The 20375-nt window shown below is 37.2% G+C and overlaps 1 protein-coding gene across 1 annotated transcript in view; it reads right to left on the reverse strand.

Moving 5' to 3' along the window:
• Positions 1 to 20375, reverse strand: part of EPHA6 (EPH receptor A6) — a 531573-nt gene that overhangs the window by 209350 nt on the left and 301848 nt on the right. The window lies entirely within an intron of this gene.

Raw genomic sequence — 20375 nt, forward strand, 5'->3', positions numbered from 1 at the left:
CTTCATTTGCTGATGTTGTGCCTTCTATATAGGAACTTTTATTCTTATTCTGGGTCACTGGGTGCTAACACGGTAAGAATAGCTACTCACAAATGTTGTATAAAACACTTGGTAAATCCATCAGACAGCATTATTGCTACATTTATCAGGTTGACATTTAAATTATCTTAGTCATTTCCAGTACAGTGTCATCAGAAATTTTCTAACTGCAAACAGTTCAGGTGAAAATGCAGAAAATGGTACAGAATATATTTAATAGTTAAAATAATAGGATGAAGTAAAAATGTTTGCATTGTTTTTATGCAAGTGAAGAAGTCCTTATTCTGAAAACCATTTACACAAAAATCAAATAGTGATAGACTACTTGTCTCGTAACTTGATAAATCACTTATAAAATAAAGTAATTTTGAGATTTTCTGCTATTACTCTTATCACTGCAAAGTACCTTACCGCTATGGGCTATTTCTACCCCACTGTGATGAATTGGCACCTCAGGCAGCTGTGTTCCTTTTTTTGTGTAATATCAGCAGTCAAACAAATAGAAGAGCCATTAAAAAAAAAAAAAAAGCCTTTTCAGCAGATCATGTAGATATATACGCTCCAATAGCACACAATTAAAGAGTGCAAAATTAAAAAAAAACCAACACAAAAGGAAGAGGAATAGGATATGATAAGTAAAGAGGTGGTGAAGGAGTTAGAAAAGTAAAAGAAAAAATGTTTAAATAAGCAAGAAACCAATTAAAAAGTGTAGCTCTGCTGCCTAGGCAAAAGGCTGGACAGAATGGTCTTGCAATCCTATGGAGAATTTTGTGATTTACTGTATCATCCCGTAGCAGTTTCAATTACATGTGCAGGCACTCCTGTAACCTTCTGGGTTTGAGCTGTTCAAGACTGTCACCAAGAGCTTCTCAGTGAACTGTCTTCAGCTCTGGAAGTCACACACATCTTCAGTCTCCAAAGGCCTAAGCATTACTACAAACTTTTATGACGGTGAACAGATTCCTGGCTAAGCTTCTGAGAATCATAAATGTTATGACTTTTTTTAAAAGTCTACTGCAAATAATAGAGGGCAATGTGAATATTTTTATAGAATAAAGGAATATTTATCTTTCTAGAAGGAAAGTCTAAAGTTTTATTTCTGTGCTGGTGAGGATTTCATAGTGTTTCCTAACAGTAGTTACATGCTCACATTATCTCAATTAGGTTCCAAAGGGATCTAAACTCCTCTGAAATCAGTGCAGACAGATGCAGGAACAGGAGGATCCCATCCATCCTGGGCAACAAGGGTGCCATGGGTAGCAGTGTCACACAGCCCTGTGCACTGATCTGTCAAAAGCCACTGGAAACTGGTTGATGTTTTCTTCCTAAATATTCCTGCAGCAAGTTACAGAACTTAATCCCTGCAACAGTGGAAACCCTCCATGTAATCATCAAGTTAAAGGAGTAAGTCAGACTTTTTTTTAACCTTTCAATAGCTTTATGTGGCCATGTGAAATAGCAATTCAATTCAATCTGTCATAAATTGTCACTAGCTAAGGGTAAATGCTTTCCAAATACATCTAAACCTGACTGGATGTTGATATATAAACAAGAAGAAGTTCTAAAGCAAATAAGCATTTTGAAAAGGATAAAATCTAACAACTACTGCAAAACCCACGACATTTCACTTCAGATGAAGATCTTGTAACTGGCAAATAGTTCCTGAATTTTCCTCTGAATTATCTTGTATTAATAACTGTCAGAAAAAGAAATATTACTGGATTAAGGGGATAATTGATTTGATCTGGTATAACACATTTTCCATGTTAAGTTGAAAAAAAAAAAAGCAAAAAATGTAATCATTAGTAAAAATATATTAATACAATTCACTTCATTGTCAGTCAGAAAGGTCTTTGAAATCATGAAGTTCAGAACTTGCAGAAGAGGAATGATTACTTTATAAATAAAATTATCTCTGTCCAACATATTTGCTGTCATGAGAAATTTACTTTTTTTAATCATATATACACAGTACATTTATCAGGAGAAATTTCCAGAAGGAAAGATAGGTTTCTTCATTTCTCAGCATAGGCAGGACCTAATGTTACAGGAAATTCTAAAAAAGAAATTCTGGGACCCATCTTCACAGGAAGCAAAAGGCAAAAACCTCCCTGACTTCAGCAGTGACTGGAACCGCACAGTCTCATTGTATGCTGTGAGTTACCTTTTTTTCATGTATTTCTAAAAACATTTCCAAAGTTACTCTTTGAGAATCAATCCATAATATTAAAGAGAAAAAAAACCCCAACAAGCTAGTATAAATCAATCATCTTGTATCATTTGCTTAGTTAAGGACTGACATTAAAAGGTTTCATAATTGCTAAAAATGAGAACCCTTTATTAGGGAATGATGTAAAATCTCTGTAAACAAAGAACAAAACCACGATAGCGTATAGCTACAGCCAATGTCACATTAGGGTTTTTTAACAGCAAATATGTTCAGCAATTTATTTATCAGACAGAGATCTGAATCTCTATTATTGGCATTTGACAGAAATCACTGGCTACAGTATACAGAGATTCTCAGACCCGTCATGTACAAAAACTGCAATTTTAAATGGACCCTCCATCATGTCTAACACCTAATTATCTTGTCTAAGTGGTTTTGGCAGGCAAGGAAGATAAACAACTAGCATGAAGGGTGGTGAATTTAGAAAGTTCAAAAACTGATTGTATTTGAAGAAAGAGTAAAGTTTTGATTGCTACCTGCATGCTTAAGTTAAACCTATAGTTTGTTGTGGTTTTTTTTTTTTAAATATTCAATTAGTATCATTTTTTCAATATTCATTATGGCCAGTGAGATGAAAAATCAATTAGTCACACAGCTTTGCTCAGGAGACTAAAGTGGTGATGAGCTGGGAAATCTTGAAAGACCATGAAAATGCTGTAGTTTACACAGGCAAAAACTTTGAAGGCTTTCCATATTTACTTGGGCTGTGAGATATAATCTGAACTTGTGTATTCTCTCAAAATGATTTTTTTTTTTAGTTAAAGCTTGAATAGTTTCCTATTTCTATATCCTATTACACATAATTACCCACTTCTAAAATCTTATGCTGTTTCAACTGATTAACAGTTTGCTGCCTTTCTCAGCCCTGCTATTACAACTCCCTGCTATTTCCAAAGTGTGCATTTTGGCATACAGATTTGTTATAGCCCTATTCTTAAACTTTAGAAAAGAATATGTAAGCATACAAAGCTTAAAGAAAATCAACTGTACTCTTCATTTCTTTATGGAAAAACAGAACTAGTACACAGGAGCGAGAACGCTTGTACCTAAAATTTCCTCACCAGTACATTTCTCTGAATCAATCATATTTCAGAGCACATTTCTGACTAGTTATGTTGCAAATGCCAATAGAAGTACATGTCTCCAGTCACTCCATTCCATTCCTCAAACTTCAATGCTTTTGCCTTTAGGCACACAGGACCTTAATTAAATACACTCCAGTGAAAGTGATGAATCCTGCACAGGCATAGTGCTTTATTAGCCAGACAGCTGACCACTTTACATTTACAATAAAGGTGTGTTATCTTCACATTATTTTATATGTGCTCCAATTAAAAGAAACACACAACTCGTCAGAAAATTGCATAATTGGACTCCAGGGTTTAATATTATATTTCACTGAAAACAGAAAAGCCATTTCTTAGGACAAGAACTGTTTCAAATGTCTGAAATTGCTTCAAATATCTCTAGAATTATTTAAGTTTGGAAGTAAATAAATCCTTGACGTGTCTCATTGCAGATGTGAACACAAAGTCTAAACGACTGTGGCTAAACTACAGTGTGACCATTCCTAACACCCCAGCATCACTCAAACACTCTGCTGAGGTTCCAGTGGAGAGCAGTTATATGGCAGCCCATCACAGGGAATTTTATGCTGCAGTAGCATGCAATATTTGTGTGCAGACTCAGGTCACAGACAGCAGCACATAAGACAATACTATTGCATTCGGGGTAGCCTGAACAGCTGATTTGATGGTCTAGAAAGTGTTCACTTAAAAAAATGACACCCAAGTATTGGTTGCCCCACTTCCAAACACACTGGCAAAGGTACAGGGACACTGTACAGAAGACCTTGTGAGCTGCTGCTCTGTGTCCAGAAGGAAGCACTTCCCGCCACTCCTGCAAACCAGAAAGCACCGAGACACTGGTGAGAGGGTGACTGTTGAGGAGGATCTCGCTAGTTTTGGGGGAGAAGAAGAGAGACCAAACCTTCAACTCCTTGCATGGGCATCATCACCAGCACCACCAGCAGATCACAGCGCTCTTTCAGTACCTTGTTTCATTTCAGAGCTTTGAAGGTATACTTAGAAGATATACACAACCATCTCCCAACAAATAACCACCAGTTAATGAATGAAATTAATATTACATATGAAAGTCATAACCAGGACTTCAGAAGATAATTACTGCAAGTAAACTGATTTGTAAAAAAATATAGTAGATTTTCAGGAAATAATACATTTTCAAATTGCACAGCAGAAACTAGTAAACTGCTGTATAAGTTTATATAAAGTATACAGCAACCAGGACAGTAAAACCAATAGGAAATGCTGCTTCTTATAAGATTCTGGCAGAAAGAAATAAGTTTTTCACATTTAGGAGATATTGGGCATGTTGTGCAAACACAATAAAGTATTTTTGAAGAATTATAAAGGTATTCACTTGTACAGGTTTATTCTTCTTATCCGCAATTGCTTTTTTGTCCTTTCCTTGGTAAGGCAATTAAAATTTTAACTAAAAATTCAATGAATGCTACTGAGCGTTAATGCAGAACATATGAAGATGGAAACCTGTAACGATCTGTTCTAGCAACCAAAACTGTGTCTTACAGGCAAGCAAAGGTCTCTTCCTGAAGTGACCTAGCCTGTAATCCTTCTAAAGAATAGAGGCTGATACAAGTAATTAGCTCAGCCAAAGAACTAAATAAATACCTGTGCAACACATTCCCAAACTAGGATTTAGCAACTGCAATAAAAATGTTCTTTTAAAACATTGATTTGAAATGGAAACTGGATTCCTGACCTGAACTGAAGAATTCCATCAACAGTAAGGTTAGGATCTAGCAGCCAGGTGGGAAAAGATACAACCCAACTAAGAATTCCTCTTTTCAACACTTAAGCACTTGACTGTTCAAAAGGATCATAGGAGAGATGGTGATACTTACAATAATAGTAGTAGCAGTAGTACTAGTTGTAGTAATAAAAATAATAAAATAACAACCAATGTGCTGCATTTTGATTACTGAGGGTTTTGCTATAGAGCCAAAAATTGGAGAGCTTACTCACAACTTTTCTGAACCCTACAGATCTAGAAATCAACAGGAAAATGCCAAGACTATCAGAACTGTCACAATCTCCACTCTGTAGCATACGCAAACCCCAAAATGTCTTTAGCTCTTTGCCATTCGGCCTATTTCTCTTTCTGCTCTCTGTTTAGAAGTACAAAGATGTCATTCACTGTTTTCTCTGGCTGCATCCATTCTCACAGCCTTGTTTGCAGAGCTCCAAGGTGCCCAAAAAGTAACTCCTGTGTAATTCAAGAGTACAGAAAAGGGGCTCTGATAATTTCTAAGCCTACAGCTTTTGGCTCTAAAAATTTAATTTGCATATTCACACATAACTTACATATGCAGAAAGCTTCAGAACTTAACAAAGGCATGGATTTGGTGGTGGGGAAAGGGACTGCTTTACCAGCTGTGCTTCATTAAGTTCTCTGTTTATCTGCAGTACAACAAAGAGATAAGATTTCCCTATTTACATTAGTATGTTCTCAAACATTAGCTCTGCCCTGGGGACTTACTGTTTTCAGGACCTATGTAGTTGTGGGATTTCACCTTGTTTTTTCAACTGGTGACAAGCATAAGAAAGTATTTTTGTATGAGAACAGAAACTGAGACCCTTGCTGAGAGAAAAATGTACCCTGGTTTAACATAAATCACTTTTAGAGTTTTCTGAAAGGATAGCAAATATAATGCAGAAGCTTTCCATTAATCTTCCAGATTAAAAATTTAATTTTCCAGATTAGAAGTTATTTATTTCAACTGAGTTTAAACCAATTCCTAATTAACTTAAGTTAGTCCAAACCTAGTTCATTTACACATTAAGTCATGAATGAGTATCAGATGAAACTTAATTTTGGCAGAACAGAGATTATACTGAAGATGTCAGATCTTCCAGAAATGACCTTGTCCAATTTTTCAGGTGACTTCAGAGTAGAATAATAGTTGCTTCCCAGAGTACAGAAGTGTGAGGCTTTGACTGATAGAAGTCAGAAGGTATGCAGAAATCTTGGCTTCCAGATCAACGCACAACCCTTTCCAGTACAGCGGCTGCACAATGGAGGGCCTCTCCCCTCCCATTTTCCCTTAGGTCTGACATGACATGACAGATCTGTCACCTACATGACTGTGAGGCATGACATCTGGTAGGTTTACTGCGATGCTGATTTAACAGTGATTGAAGAGGAAAACTTGATTTGTAAAAGCTTTCATGATTCCTCTGTACCCATCAAACATTAGAGAAAAATCTATGCTGAAAGCTGTTCTGGCCCAGGAAGGAGTGAGAGCTGGCATCGGCCTGGCTTCTGAGGATGCAGAGAAGAGGCACTGCCATCAGCTGGCAGCAAGCACTGGCAGCCACCCCCAAGTAAGGTGCCCAGGCACCCCAACTCAGACCTGCAACAGAAGCTGGAGCTTGGCCCTTTCATTCAGTTTTAGGCTCAGACTCCTGCTCTTACTGTCTTGCTATAGCTCTGTGGCAGGGCTTAGGGAGGAAGAACAGGCGTTATTCCTTATCCTTCCTGATACTGCTGTTCTGAGCTTGCCATGACGAGATGCAATGTAATAAAGCAAAGAGCTCATTCTCCAAATAGCAGAAATGTCTCTATTACCTAAGTTGGTCTTATTTTGAAATAGTCAAGGTGCAAAGAGGAGATGTGGAATTGCACCATGCCACAGCTCAGAGAACAAAGCTGGTAGTGGCCAACTGTTGCCTGTAATGGCAGGCAGAACAAACTGAAATGTGTCAAATGTATTTTTAACTTTTTTCTTTCTCTCTCTTTCTGCATAAATATGCATATATGCATGCATATATATTTATATATATGTCCATATGTGTGTTTATGCATAGAAAATGCAGGCCTGACGAGTGAAAAACAGTAATGAATTTATTCTGGCTTTGTCACTGTCTGCATCTTCAGCAAAGCAAAAAAATAATTCTAGGTAAGATGAAATATTGCTTTTTAAAATGAAACAAAATTTCTCTTCCGCAAAAGCAGTTTATGGGAGCACACTGTCTGCCCATCATCTGCCCTCTTTTTGCTAGTTCTTCACAAACAACTTTGGAGCCAACCAGCAAATTTCAGACAAATTTAGTAACGTCCAAAAGATATATTTCTGTGACTTTCATGAGAATCAATATCAGCATAAAGACAGACCCAACCACAAATGTGCAACTTTGACTAGTTGCAACAATTATTGCCAATATTCCAGTGAAATCAGTAGGAAATACAGGAAACAGCCCCAAGCAGAAATTTGAAGGAAATGAAGTTATACGAGTCCTGCTACTCACACTAGAAGTAATTTTGTCTAAAAGAAAAAAAATTAAAGGTATTTTTACAAAAACATAGGGATAGTATCTATTAAGAAGAAGTGAAAGGCTGAAATTAGGTAGGTCTGACTTTGCATAAAGACTTTATAAATGTCTTCATTGCTTTCCTATATCCAGTCAGTAATATCACTGGATATGAGAAAAAGTAATTTTTAAAACTTACTACAAAAGAAAACCAGAACTTAGTAAATTAATGTAGTTCAAATTAAAGGTCTGTTCTTTTGAAGGGACAGTACAAGGATAATTAAAATTTCCAGAGATAAATTAAGTGGAACCAATTTTATTAAGCAGTATCATGTTTTTAATAACTGAGAGTTCAGTTATCAGCAAAAAAAGACAATATTGTGATTTTGACATCACTGTTAAGTCTTTAAAAAGACATGACACCTAGGGGATGTGTCACTTGTAAATGAATGCAGAGTAGTTAAATCTCTTTGCTAAAAAGCATGCTGGTAACTGATTACACACAGACCTTCACTGAAAAAGCCACAGCAGAATCTATGATAGGTTCAGAGTGTGTAAGGAGAATCTATTCCTAAACACATTTCTTCCCAAAAATAATGGTTTACATAGACCTACTCAGGCATATCAAGAGGAGCAATATGAACAGCAATCAAATGCCTGAAATGAATTCATTTAGACAACAATTAAAAACTTACTTTTGAACTGAAAGATATACTGGCTATGAAGTGCCCTTTTCATATTCTCCAACGTTTGCAGGATTAAAATAAATTAATTGCCAACTGAGATAAGTGCATCATAGGAGGTTTTACATTGCAAGACTCCTGCATATGTTAATGTAGTGGATCAGTGACTCTGCAGATCAAACCAGGGACCTCCAACCCACTATACTGTCAAGGGACTGAAAGGCTGTACTTTGCCAGCTCACCTAAGTGAGCTTGCAGAATATATCCTAATGTTGAATGCAGTATTTTCTACTCATTCAACAAGCACTAACTGGACTAGACTCTTTTTCAGATAATTGTAAATCTCCAGGCAGGAATCTGCCCATAGCCAATAGATACTACCACCAAAGGGGTACACAGAGTATCCACTGTTCCCAAAAGACCTAATGAATTATTAAGCATGTTTTTACCATAACTATAACAGAATTCTCTGAAAAATAATAATTAAAAAAAATTTATCCGATTTTATCTGAGTAAGTGCAGTTAAACAACTTTAATAATTCTGCAAAAAAAATTGTATTTCCAAATGGTGATTTTTAAATACTGCAAATGGTGGACTACTGAATTTCAGATCATGCTAACAATCCATCCAGGCTTCTTCTAAATAGAAAGGTTGTAAAAAGCATCAAATCTTTTATGATATTAGAGATAAAACAACTGGTCTACCTTCAGTCTCAACACTGAAACTCTCAACTAGTTGCCAAATGAACGAGACTGCAAACATGCACTGATATTTGCATGTTTCTCTAGTGAGCTCATACAGAGTGACGTGAGCTTCAGTGAATTGCATGAAGATTGCAAAGTCTGCTGTCTGAAGCTCCCTTGTTCCAGCCCTAACACTAGGGTTCAGATAGTACCTACAATATGTAGGCAGGTATTAATAAGACACCAGAGTTTAAACAGAGCAGAAAGCTGTCCTTCCAAAATTCATTCAGAAGTTATAGCTTTCTATGCAACCCATACACAGGGCTTTGGTGTTTTTTTCTTTCAGTACTCGATGCCTTTTAACCATTCAGTTCTTGTGCATCAGTTCTTCTGTCTTTACTATCTAGCATCTTGCAACATTTGTTCTGCTGCAAGGCAAGTTTCAGTTGTGCAAGAAAAGGTTTTTGAATTAATGAGACCTTCTCTCTGGTCATGATACCAGACTAATACAATTATTTTAACAGTTTACTAAAATTTAACTTTTTGTCTGAGGCTCTACAACAAAAACTGTAACTTGAACAAATGTTTACGGTTGAATCTTTAAAGTTTTGAAAATGTGTATGGTAGCAATATTGGAAGACCATTAACTATTATAAGCAGAACGATGTAGCACCGTAACAAATCTTGATTAAAACTGTACAGGTCTCTCCAGAATAAATAGGGCTTGCACAGTGACAGATTGAGAGTATACAACTATCTCACTTCATGATTAGCAAACTGGTACAAGACTTAAAACTGCAGAGGATATTCAAAGTATGCTGTGCGTTCATGTCACTCACTGATGGGCTAAAGCAATTTTTAACTGTAAGGCTGTGCTCCCTAGGGGTAACATGTGGCAATCTTTCCATGACAACTGATGATGTATGTATGCATGCATGTATGCATTACCAGTCACTCCAAGGCAGAATAACACCCACAACTTCACAGTGGGAAAAGAAATCAAGAGAGACCAGAAGGGAAGTGCAAGGGTAGAAAAGGGAGTGCCAAGCAAGCTGCTTGGTAACAACAAGGAAAACAAAGAGCTCAGTTTAGTACTCTTATTTATACTTTCAGCCTTGCACCGAGAGCTTTATAGTAACTCATAAATGTTCAACTTCAAATACTTATGTCTTTGGTTTTGGAGTCATTTGCATTGACTTCAGCTTTTGTAGCTTTTTTAAAAATACTTTTTTTCACCTGAAGCAAATGAATAAGTATTTCACCAATTTATGTACTACCAAGGGCCTTTTCTTACTACTAGTGAGTAATGTGTTGCTCGAAAGAACATATAACTGATTAGTTGTGAAATAGTCGCACTGATACTGAAACTAGCATTAAATTTGAAACTTTAGAAAAGGGAAACTGTTGTCCAGTGAATTCCTGAATATTGTTGTGTCTGCTTTTATATCTGTGCATAGTGGACATAAAGTAAAATAAATGAGAGACTAGTTAAGGAGATGTTAAGATTTACAGCTCTGCTTGGTCTTTAAGGTCACACTCTCTTAAGGAGTAATAGTTCATTCTTGCACTTGCTGCCACTAAAACAGTTGACAGCAACTCTAATATCTAGTCAGTAGTGATAGAGATATATGTACCTAACCCCCAACAACGTACAACCTAGGTACAAGAATGTCTCATGCATCTTTCAATTTGCCCTTACATTTTTAAGCTGGCAAATGCGTTCTCAAAGGAAAGTCACCTTCACCTACACACAGCTATTGCCAGAAATATGCACACCCATAGCAAATACCCACTTTTTCAATCAGACTAATTTTTATTAGTGTTTCTTCATTTTTTGATATGTCAGATGGGATTGCTGCGAAGTAAAAAAATTGGTTTATGATGCCTTTTGCAATCAGCATCATTGTTTTTATTCCAAGCTAGCAATTAACTTCCTGCCTAATTCATCACACTTAATTTAAAATGAAGCATGCAGCAATGTTTAGAGCTACAGTCATGGCATTTGTGTTTGGCTGAGGCAGTGGTCACTAGCATCTCAATTTATCACTTTTAATTTAAACTCCCATGCCAATGTTTTTCATTCTTAAAGCTATGACTTGCACTTATGGATTTCAAAATCAAAGGGAAAATAAACTTAAGAATTCAACTGCTCAGATCAATGAAAACCTGTTTTATAACTGAGTGTGCTCCAGTTAAATCCCAGCTGCCTGACAGAAAGAATTTAATGTTTCAAACAGTTCTCTTCCCACTTAAATACTCAGAATAACTTTTTATTGCAGCACTAAGCCACTACTTGGTGGAAGAAGTGGACTATCGATGTTATGTTCTCAGGAAACATTGCAAAGCAAGTAAAGGTGAGTACATTAACCTAAAGAAGCATGTGCTAATTCAAATAGCAGTCCCTGGACTGTTTGGTTGTTGCCAGTGTATATTTTCTCTTTTAAGACAATTGATATTATGTATTATTTCACTGTTAGAAATTAATAGCAAAAGCTTAAGATAAATTAGTAAACGGAAGAAAATACTTCATTAAATTTACTATTGTGAAAATCAATGTCAGTTATGTTTCTAAACTTCTTTGAAGGTGAATAATCAGCAGTTAATTTGAATTGGAATTCTTTTATGTCCCTTTAAAAAGTTAAATAGGTACATATTTTTATACTATTATTATTTGCTAACATATTTATTAAAAGAATTCTTTTTAAGAAATAAAGACTGCATATAGCCATCCACATATGTCTGTGTATAGCACTGGCATAAAACCACCAACCCCTGTCAGAAAAATAGAGTGAAGGAGAGAAACAGTAGTCCACATATTATTCTATACTACTTTATATCACAGAATAAGAAACAACCTACCATTCTTGTTCTATGCAAACTAGGAAGCAATTTAAAAATGTTAAAAAAGACTTCATTGAGATGTTTTTGGGGAATGTTTTTTGTTTGTTGGGTTGGGTTTTTTTTCCTAACCAGCCTTTCCTCAACCACAGTTTTCCATCCAGAAAGAGACTCTTACAATTTTGAAAATCTTTAATAACCTTCTGGTGAATCAGTATTTTTTGTTTTAAGATCATTAGTGTCATCCAAACACTGAAGCTTTTTCCACATTTTAGCTGTGAAATACCCAAAGATGATTTGAGGGCAATTCTCTCTTTCATTAGATTCACTATAGCTCCTTGAATTTACCGAATTATCAGCTGCTACTCGTGCTACTCTGAGTTGTGTACCTTCCCAATTTATCATTCAGTAAAGCAGCCAAAAGTAGCATGCTGCACTTTGTAACCAAATTTCCCATACAAGAAATATGCTTCAAGAAAAAATGAAGCAAAGCAGTACTAATTACAGGACCGATCATAAACTTTTTTCCTGGTAAAAAGAAATTAGGAAGTTTCAAAAGAGATCAACTAAATTACTGGGCTAGTAGTGAACATTTTTCTCCTTGTTTTTTGTGTACAAATGAAAGGTATGCTTAACTGCCAGTGAAATTTATAGAAAGCTCTGAATTCTCTCAAGTCCGAAAAGTAGGATATCTGCATCCCAAGGGACTCACGCTCACCTCATGGACGGTTATGCCCTACATGGTTTTACATGCATAGACTTATTCCTTACCTTCTAAAATGTGAGTAATTCTACCCACTTGCCTTCAAGGATCACTGACTTATTTGCAATGTGCGTAAAAGCAACGAAATACTACAGCATATGAATGCAGCAGAAAACCTACAATACCGTATATGGCACAGAAGGCTAAGCTTTGAGAAACTGGGCTAAACAAGGGATAAAGAAAGGGACAACGCATACACTGACAGGTGAGGATGATGAGGAATAACATTGGCCTGTTATCATGGAGAGCTGACCAAAAATGTCTAGGCCATTAGACTGCATAGTAAAACATAAAACATGATTCTGAATTAAGGTTTCTTGAAAAACTTTCCAGTGATTTAATTTGGAACCTTTATTTTTTTAATGAAGATTTCGGTAGCAACTTGGGTGTATGAATTTAATATTTGATGTTTTATAGCTACATAAAAATAATTTCACAAAGAAATGAATACATTATTTTGCATAAAAATTGCTGTGAAAGTCACCAAAAGTCTGGAGTATTTGTATATTGTTAGGAAAAATGTGGCCGTGCAGACAGAGCTCCCATGTAAACATGCAGCTGTCCAGGTCTCTGGCTGCAGGGAGCGCCTGAGTCTATCACTGATGACGGAGGGCAGCGGGGACACCTCTTGTGTGAGGTGTGACCAGGTGAGTGATCTGCTCAGCCTGGTGGTAGAGCTGAAGGAGGAAGCGGAAAGGTTGAGGGGTATCAGGGAGTGTGAGAGGGAGATCGGTTGGTGGGCCCACACCCTACCATCCCTGAGGCAGAGGCAGCAGATGGAGGCTCCGCAAGAAGTGGAGGGTCCCCTGCCCTCCTGCTGCCAGGCAGGAGGGGATCTAAGAGATGGAGGGGAATGGATACAGGTCCCTGCTTGGGGAGGCAGGCAAATCCGCGCCCGGTCTCCCTCACCTTCCCAGTTGCCCCTACACAACAGGTATGGGGGTCTGGAACTTGAGGACCAGACCAGTGAAGATCAGGGTGTAGATGAAGTCCTATCTAGGGAGGTGCCTAGGCCCAGTCGGGCAGCCCCACGCATTCTCACATCCTCTGAAAAAAGAAAACGGAGGGTAATTGTCGTAGGCGACTCCCTTCTGAGGGAGACAGAGGGCCCAATATGCAGACCTGACCCATCCCACAGGGAAGTCTGCTGCCTCCCTGGGGCCCGGGTAAAAGACATTACCAGGAAACTCCCTGGTCTGGTTTGGACCTCTGATTATTACCCATTGTGGTTGTGCAGGTTGGCAGTGATGAGATTGCAGGGAGAAATCCAAAGGCAATCAAAAGGGATTTCAGGGCACTGGGCCGATTAGTAGAAAGATTGGGAGCACAGGTACTGTTTTCCTCAATCCCTTCAGTGGCAGGGAAATACACTGAAAGGAACAGGAAAACATACCTGGTTAATACGTGGCTCAGAGGCTGGTGCCATCGGTGGAATTTTGGGTTTTTTGATCATGGGTATGTTTACACGGCACCGGGCTTGCTAATGACAGATGGTGTCCAGCTATCTCAAAGGGGTAAAAGAATCCTTGCTCATGAGATGGCAGGGCTCATAGAGAGGGCTTTAAACTAGGTTCGAAGTGGGTAAGAGATAAAACTAGGTACACCAGAGATGAGCCTGGGGGCAGCGTGCCCATGTTAGGGGTGGATTCGATAACCCAGCTTAAATGCATCTATGCCAATGCACGCAGCATGGGCAATAAACAGAAGGAGCTGGAAGCCATCGTGCAGCAGGACAGATATGACTTAGTTGCCATCGCGGAAACATGGTGGGATGACTCCCATGACTGGAGCGCTGCAATGGATGGCTACAAGCTCTTCAGAAGGGATAGGCAAGGTAGAAGAGGTGGTGGGGTGGCTTTCTGTGTTACGGAATGTTTTGACTGTACAGAGCTACACGATTCTGATGACAAGGTGGAGTGCTTATGGGTGAGGATGAGAGGGAAAGCCAATAAGACAGATGTTGTGCTGGGAGTCTGTTATAGACCGCCCGACCAGGTTGAAGAGACAGATGAATCATTCTACAAGCGGCTGGCAGTAGTCTCAGAATCATGTGCCCTTGTCCTCATGGGGGACTTTAACTTTCCAGACATCTGCTGGAAATACAACACAGCAGTGAGTAAGCAGTCTAGGAGGTTCCTGGAGTGTGTGGAAGATAACATCCTGACACAGCTGGTGGGTGAGCCAACCAGGGGAGGAGCCTTGCTAGATCTGTTGTTTACGAACAGGGAAGGACTGGTGGGAGGTGTGATGGTCGGAGGCCGTCTTGGGCTTAGCGACCGTGAAATGATAGAATTTTCAATTCTTGGTGAGGCAAGGAAGGTGGTCACCAAAACCACCACTATGGACTTCCAGAGGGCGAACTTTGGCCTCTTCAAGGCACTGGTTGAGAAAGTCCCTTGGGAGACGGTCCTGAAGGGCAAAGGGGTCCAGGAGGGATGGCCATTCTTTAAGAAGGAAATCTTAATGGCTCAGGACCAGGCTATTCCCATGTGCCGCAAGTCGAACTGCCAAGGGAAACGACTGGCCTGGCTGAATGGGGAGCTTTTGCTAGGACTCAAGTAAAAAAGGAGAGTTTATCATCTCTGGAGGAAAGGGCGGGCAACTTGGGAGGAGTACAGGGATCTTGTTAGATCATACAGAGAGAAAATTAGAAAGGCAAAAGCTCAGCTAGAACTAAATCTGGCCACTATTGTAAGGGACAACAAAAAATGTTTTTACAAATATGTTAACAGTAAAAAGAATCCCAAGGAGAATGTCTTTCCTTTAATGGATACAGAAGGGAATGTAGCAACCAGTGACTCCACGGTTACTCCACACTTCTATCAGTGTACAAGATAATATGTGACCCCACATCCTTCTGAAATAAATGCTACTCTTCCAGTGAATTGTATTGATTAAGAAAGGACTAACAGCCTGGTTTGTAAAACAAGCCAGTTTCCATTAAGCATCTCAGTGACAGGGCAGTATTTTCAAAGGTGCTCAGTGAACTGCACCTATCAGGGCTTTCCTTTCACTGAGATGCTTAATGAGACCCAACTTCCCTGGAAAACCCGTCAGTCCTGCAGAAAACATGCACGCACTTTCCTTACTGTCTGTGTGTACTCTCTCACTCGGTGGAGCACCCACAGTGTGTATCGGTAACTGCGTAAGAGGTACCCAACTTCTTGTGCTTAAGGTCTTTATTTTCTACAGCTTTTAAATGTTCGTTGTATCACTACTTAACTCACAATACTCCACTGAGGAAATAGATTGTACATGTATCAGGTACTTAAAACGTTTACCTGTCACTGCAAAAACTTAAACAGAAAGGTGGGAAATCAGTTTAAATATAAAGTAATACAGAGAGTAAGGAATGGGGTGCATCTTATCTGTGAACTTTATAGTTTCAATGAAAATATCATTTTAGTGTTACATAGACATGTAGCTCATGTATCAATCCAGTACATATAAAAATATTACAAAATTATTAAAATATTTCAACAAAGTAAAATGATATTTTCTTATAGCAAACAGAAAGACATTAACATATTAAAATGTATTGAGTACTAGACTAATGAATCAGTGGCAAATCATTTTCACACTATACAGATATTAAAAGACAGTTTTTTATAATATATAGATGCATATAGAAAGAAAACTATATATAGTAAATATTATGCATTTTTATCCTTAAAATTATATTTAATTATAGAAGAAATTCCAGATTGACATTTAATTAATTTCAATCCTCCATCAACTGAGAGACTGAATAATAGTGATTTGCTCATAAAAACTGACACATATTCCACCCACTCAAATTATTTTTGAAGATGTTAGTCTTACTCTCCCTAAAACTGCATGAGAAACCCACATTTTTAATGACTGACAATATAACCACCATCTTTAAATGGAAAAATGGAAAAATTAAGAATATTTTATTCAGACTGCTGCTTAAAAGAGTTTAGATTTATTTTGTTTATGAGAATGTAAAGGTTACCTAGAAAGTTCATCCAGAATGCTACCGTATATATGAAAATGGAAAAGCAAGATCTGAACTGATCTTTCATGCAGTAGCCTGCCTTTTGGAATTGTTCACCACCCAGTATTGCGGCTAACATTTTGGGTGCTTACCTAGAAATGTCAGGCCATCTTTACAAACAAGTCATGTCACAGAGTAATGGTTATAACAGAAAAGCAAAAATTTTAAAGGGGAGGATAATGAAGCCAATGTGATGTTAGATAACTTGGAAAACAGATGAAGATACCCTGCAGTATGTCCCTAAACCTGCACAGAACTGCACTGATACATACTTCAGAATGTGTTATAAAAACATTACAATATCATGTTAATGCCTTACTTGTGTGTTTGGTGCAGGTGGCTCTATGGGATACAGAAGCTGTATGGGCCAAGGTTGGAGGTGTTGCGACACAACTTACTTCCTTTTACATCAGCTCCTATGGGTTGCAACATGAGAAACTATTCACAGTGAAATTTAGCTTCAAAGAGCTCACAAACATCCCTTTGTTCATCTGAGATTAATTACTTTTTCAGTATTACAGTATGTTGCATGTAACAAAAGTTACCATTGAAACTGGCACCACTGAACCTGATTGTTTCAGGAAAAGGTAAGGGAGATAAATGCAGATAAAACTATGCTCTTCTCCTAAAGATAATCTCCCAGCACCAACGTAATATACACCAGGGAACTAAATAGAGCTCTGCCGTCACACATGTTCTCTGAAAAGGTACAGACTTTAATCTCCCATGCTGTCAACTTGCTTCTTTGACCATACAAAATTCACTTCCAAATACAAGCAAGCATTTTTAAAGATAAATAGTATTTAAGACCACATTAGAAAAATGTGATTTTCTCTATTTCTGCTCTCCAAAGATTTCACATTCTAGACAGAGTTGCATTATTTATAAACTGAAATCAATACTTCCTGTAAATTGGCACAGAGGGATGCTAAATATCAGTTTAAATATTTTCCCTTTATTAGAATAAACCATATCTATGAATATGGCAATGAGATACCAAAAATTCACCTCATGTCTAATTAGTAAATGACATTTCTAGCTTGACAGAAAAATACATGAGTTGAAGGAAGAAGGCAGACCCATATCTTCTCTATTGTTGATAGACCATAGCCCATCATCCTCGAACTATAGCCTGAATTTCCTGAATCCCATTACTCCATTACTCTACACTGCAAAAAATTTTTGTTTTAGTTCTCATTGATCTTCAATTACAGGATAAAAAGAATTGTTAGATAATTTTAGGAGAACAATCTAATTTTGAAAAATGGATCTTAGAGATTAATATTATGTATCTATGAACCAGTCATTGGAATCAGACAATTTGTTTTCCAGATTTAAGTTAATATAATAAAATGATCATTTATTTCTAAACTGTAAAATACAGTACTGGAAACTGCCTGAACAACTTGTCAGTAACTTATGGGACCATGCATCAGCTGTTCACAATGCATAACTGGTTAGAATTTATGTCACTTAGATAATGCACATTAATCTCTAAACACTTCAATACAATTATAGATGAAGCACATGATTTAGAAGCTGCTGCATGTATTATTTAAAACAATATGGAAAACACAACTTTAAAAAAAACACCTTTATATTCAGACAGAATAAGCACAAAGAAAATTCTTGCAAATGTAGATTAGTTCAATGAAAAATTAGATTTAATTAACACTGGAACAATTATAGGGTTTGCCGTTAACTTCAGCAGAAAAGCTGTGACTAGTTATCCAAGTACTGTGAATGAAGGCAAAAGAACTAAGCAAGAGTCGAGGAGACAACAGGAGTGTTCAGGAAACATTAGCTGAGCCAGGCCTCCCTTGCTTTTTATCCAGTGGGACACCTGTAACTGACCTCCAGTGAAACAGCTTTGGGACATTAGATCTAATTTTGCAATTAAGAGATTTCTTGTAAATATTTGCTTTAAAATTTCAGTTTTCAAATACTGAGTAGTTTAGTGTACAAGATGACATTGTTATTCCAAGAAAGAGATATGGTGATCAAATTGGTGTAATTTGCTGAATACATTTTTTAAATACTACTAATAATACTAATAATATGTTTTTAAGTTTATTTTTTATATTATAAATTCTTTTATTCACATGCCTCTTCCTTTCACTCATGTTTTCCTTGGGAATGGTTCTGTGTATCACCTTCCTTCTCCTTTTGGCTATCAAGTTTCCACATGTAGACAGCAAAATCAGGCACTTTTATCTGATGCACTGTTTGCTAAATTCCATGTTACTTTAGTAAGTGAAAACAACCGAGACAAAATACTCTGAATAGTTAGTCCTTCACAGAATTAGTTGCACTCACTCCAGAGGGTCAACAAAGTATGAAACTGATTTTAAATGGTTTTATTGAAAAAGTTCACTTTAGAGCTTGTAGCAATGTCTTGAATACCTGATAATATTCCTGCTTAAGTGAAGGTTTTAAAGAAAGTCTTAAATGAGGATAAATAAAGAAAAAGATGCATATTTAATATGCAAAAATCAATTCTCAATGGAAACCAGAGATTGCATGCTAGACAAAAAACAGATTTAGCAGATCAAGAGTGTCTTTTTTTTCCTTCTTTTGCTCTTGGCCAACCAATACACCGGCCAATCTTGACACTGGTTGTCACCCCCCGCGCCTTATCTCTGTCAGACTAGAATTCAGACTAGAATATGAAAGCTCACTTATGACAGGGGTTGTTAATGGCAACATGAATTCCTAAACTAAATATTAAGTGTGCATATCCCAGCTAGTATAATCTTTCCAGAGGAGCAACCTTTATTATTTGTTCATTGGAGACCCAGTATAAATTTTACCACAGTGGGAAAACATTTAAATATGTAACATGGATACGAAGATAGTAAACAGATGTCTCTCATTGTTAGGCCAGGCAGAAAAAGGTAGAAGCATGTTATTAGAAATATTACCTTGAAGCTAACAGAATTGTAAAATAAATAGACTTCTGAAGCTTAGGAAACTATGTAATTTTGAGTCTGCACTCAAGCTTATTGCAATGTGCACAACTTAATGCCATTATTGTATATAAATGAAAACTATTTCCAAACTGTGAGCCTAAGGCAAATGCATATGGAAGAGTCACAGAAGTGGAAGGAGAAGGGTTGTTGAGTGTAATGAAGAAACTACATTTTAAGAAGCAAATGAATCGGAGCAACCTGCTACTGACATAATTGCTTTAAAGACCCTATAGCAAACATCAGCAGAATTGGTTTGTAATTTACCATGTCCTTCATTTTGAACATGCTCCCTAAAGGTTTGTGTGAAAGTCATGACATCTACAAACACAATTTGTTTCAGATTGACTAGCTGTGATGAATGTCTTCCTTTACTACCCTTGACCAAAATCACTCCTCTTGCCAAGAATGCAACAGAAGTCTTCATTTCACTTGTCATATACTGGGAACACCAGAGTTGTGGTTGGTTTTGGTGGGTTTTTTTTGTGATTTTTTTTTTTGTTTTATTTTATTCTGTTTTAATGAAATAGCTTTCAGAAATGTTTAGGTAGACTTTGAAAACAGAAGGTTCCTAATGTAACTTTCAAGAATTTTGTAAACTGGTCAATTAACATTTGTGGCAGATATTTCCAATTACTTAATTCACCAGTTTATATCTGAAATATCTTGTACCCTACCTTGGCTAGAATACTCAATAATGATTATTCTAGCTATATATAATTCATTGTGAGAGGTTCTAGCTAATTGAAATGTGTTTGATCATCCTAACATGGTTCTTAGCTGAATGGTGTGCAGATAGCACC

The sequence above is a fragment of the Haliaeetus leucocephalus genome, unplaced genomic scaffold (genome assembly GCF_000737465.1).
Source record: "Haliaeetus leucocephalus isolate CR32 unplaced genomic scaffold, Haliaeetus_leucocephalus-4.0 Scaffold228, whole genome shotgun sequence".
NCBI classification, from domain to species: domain Eukaryota; kingdom Metazoa; phylum Chordata; class Aves; order Accipitriformes; family Accipitridae; genus Haliaeetus; species Haliaeetus leucocephalus.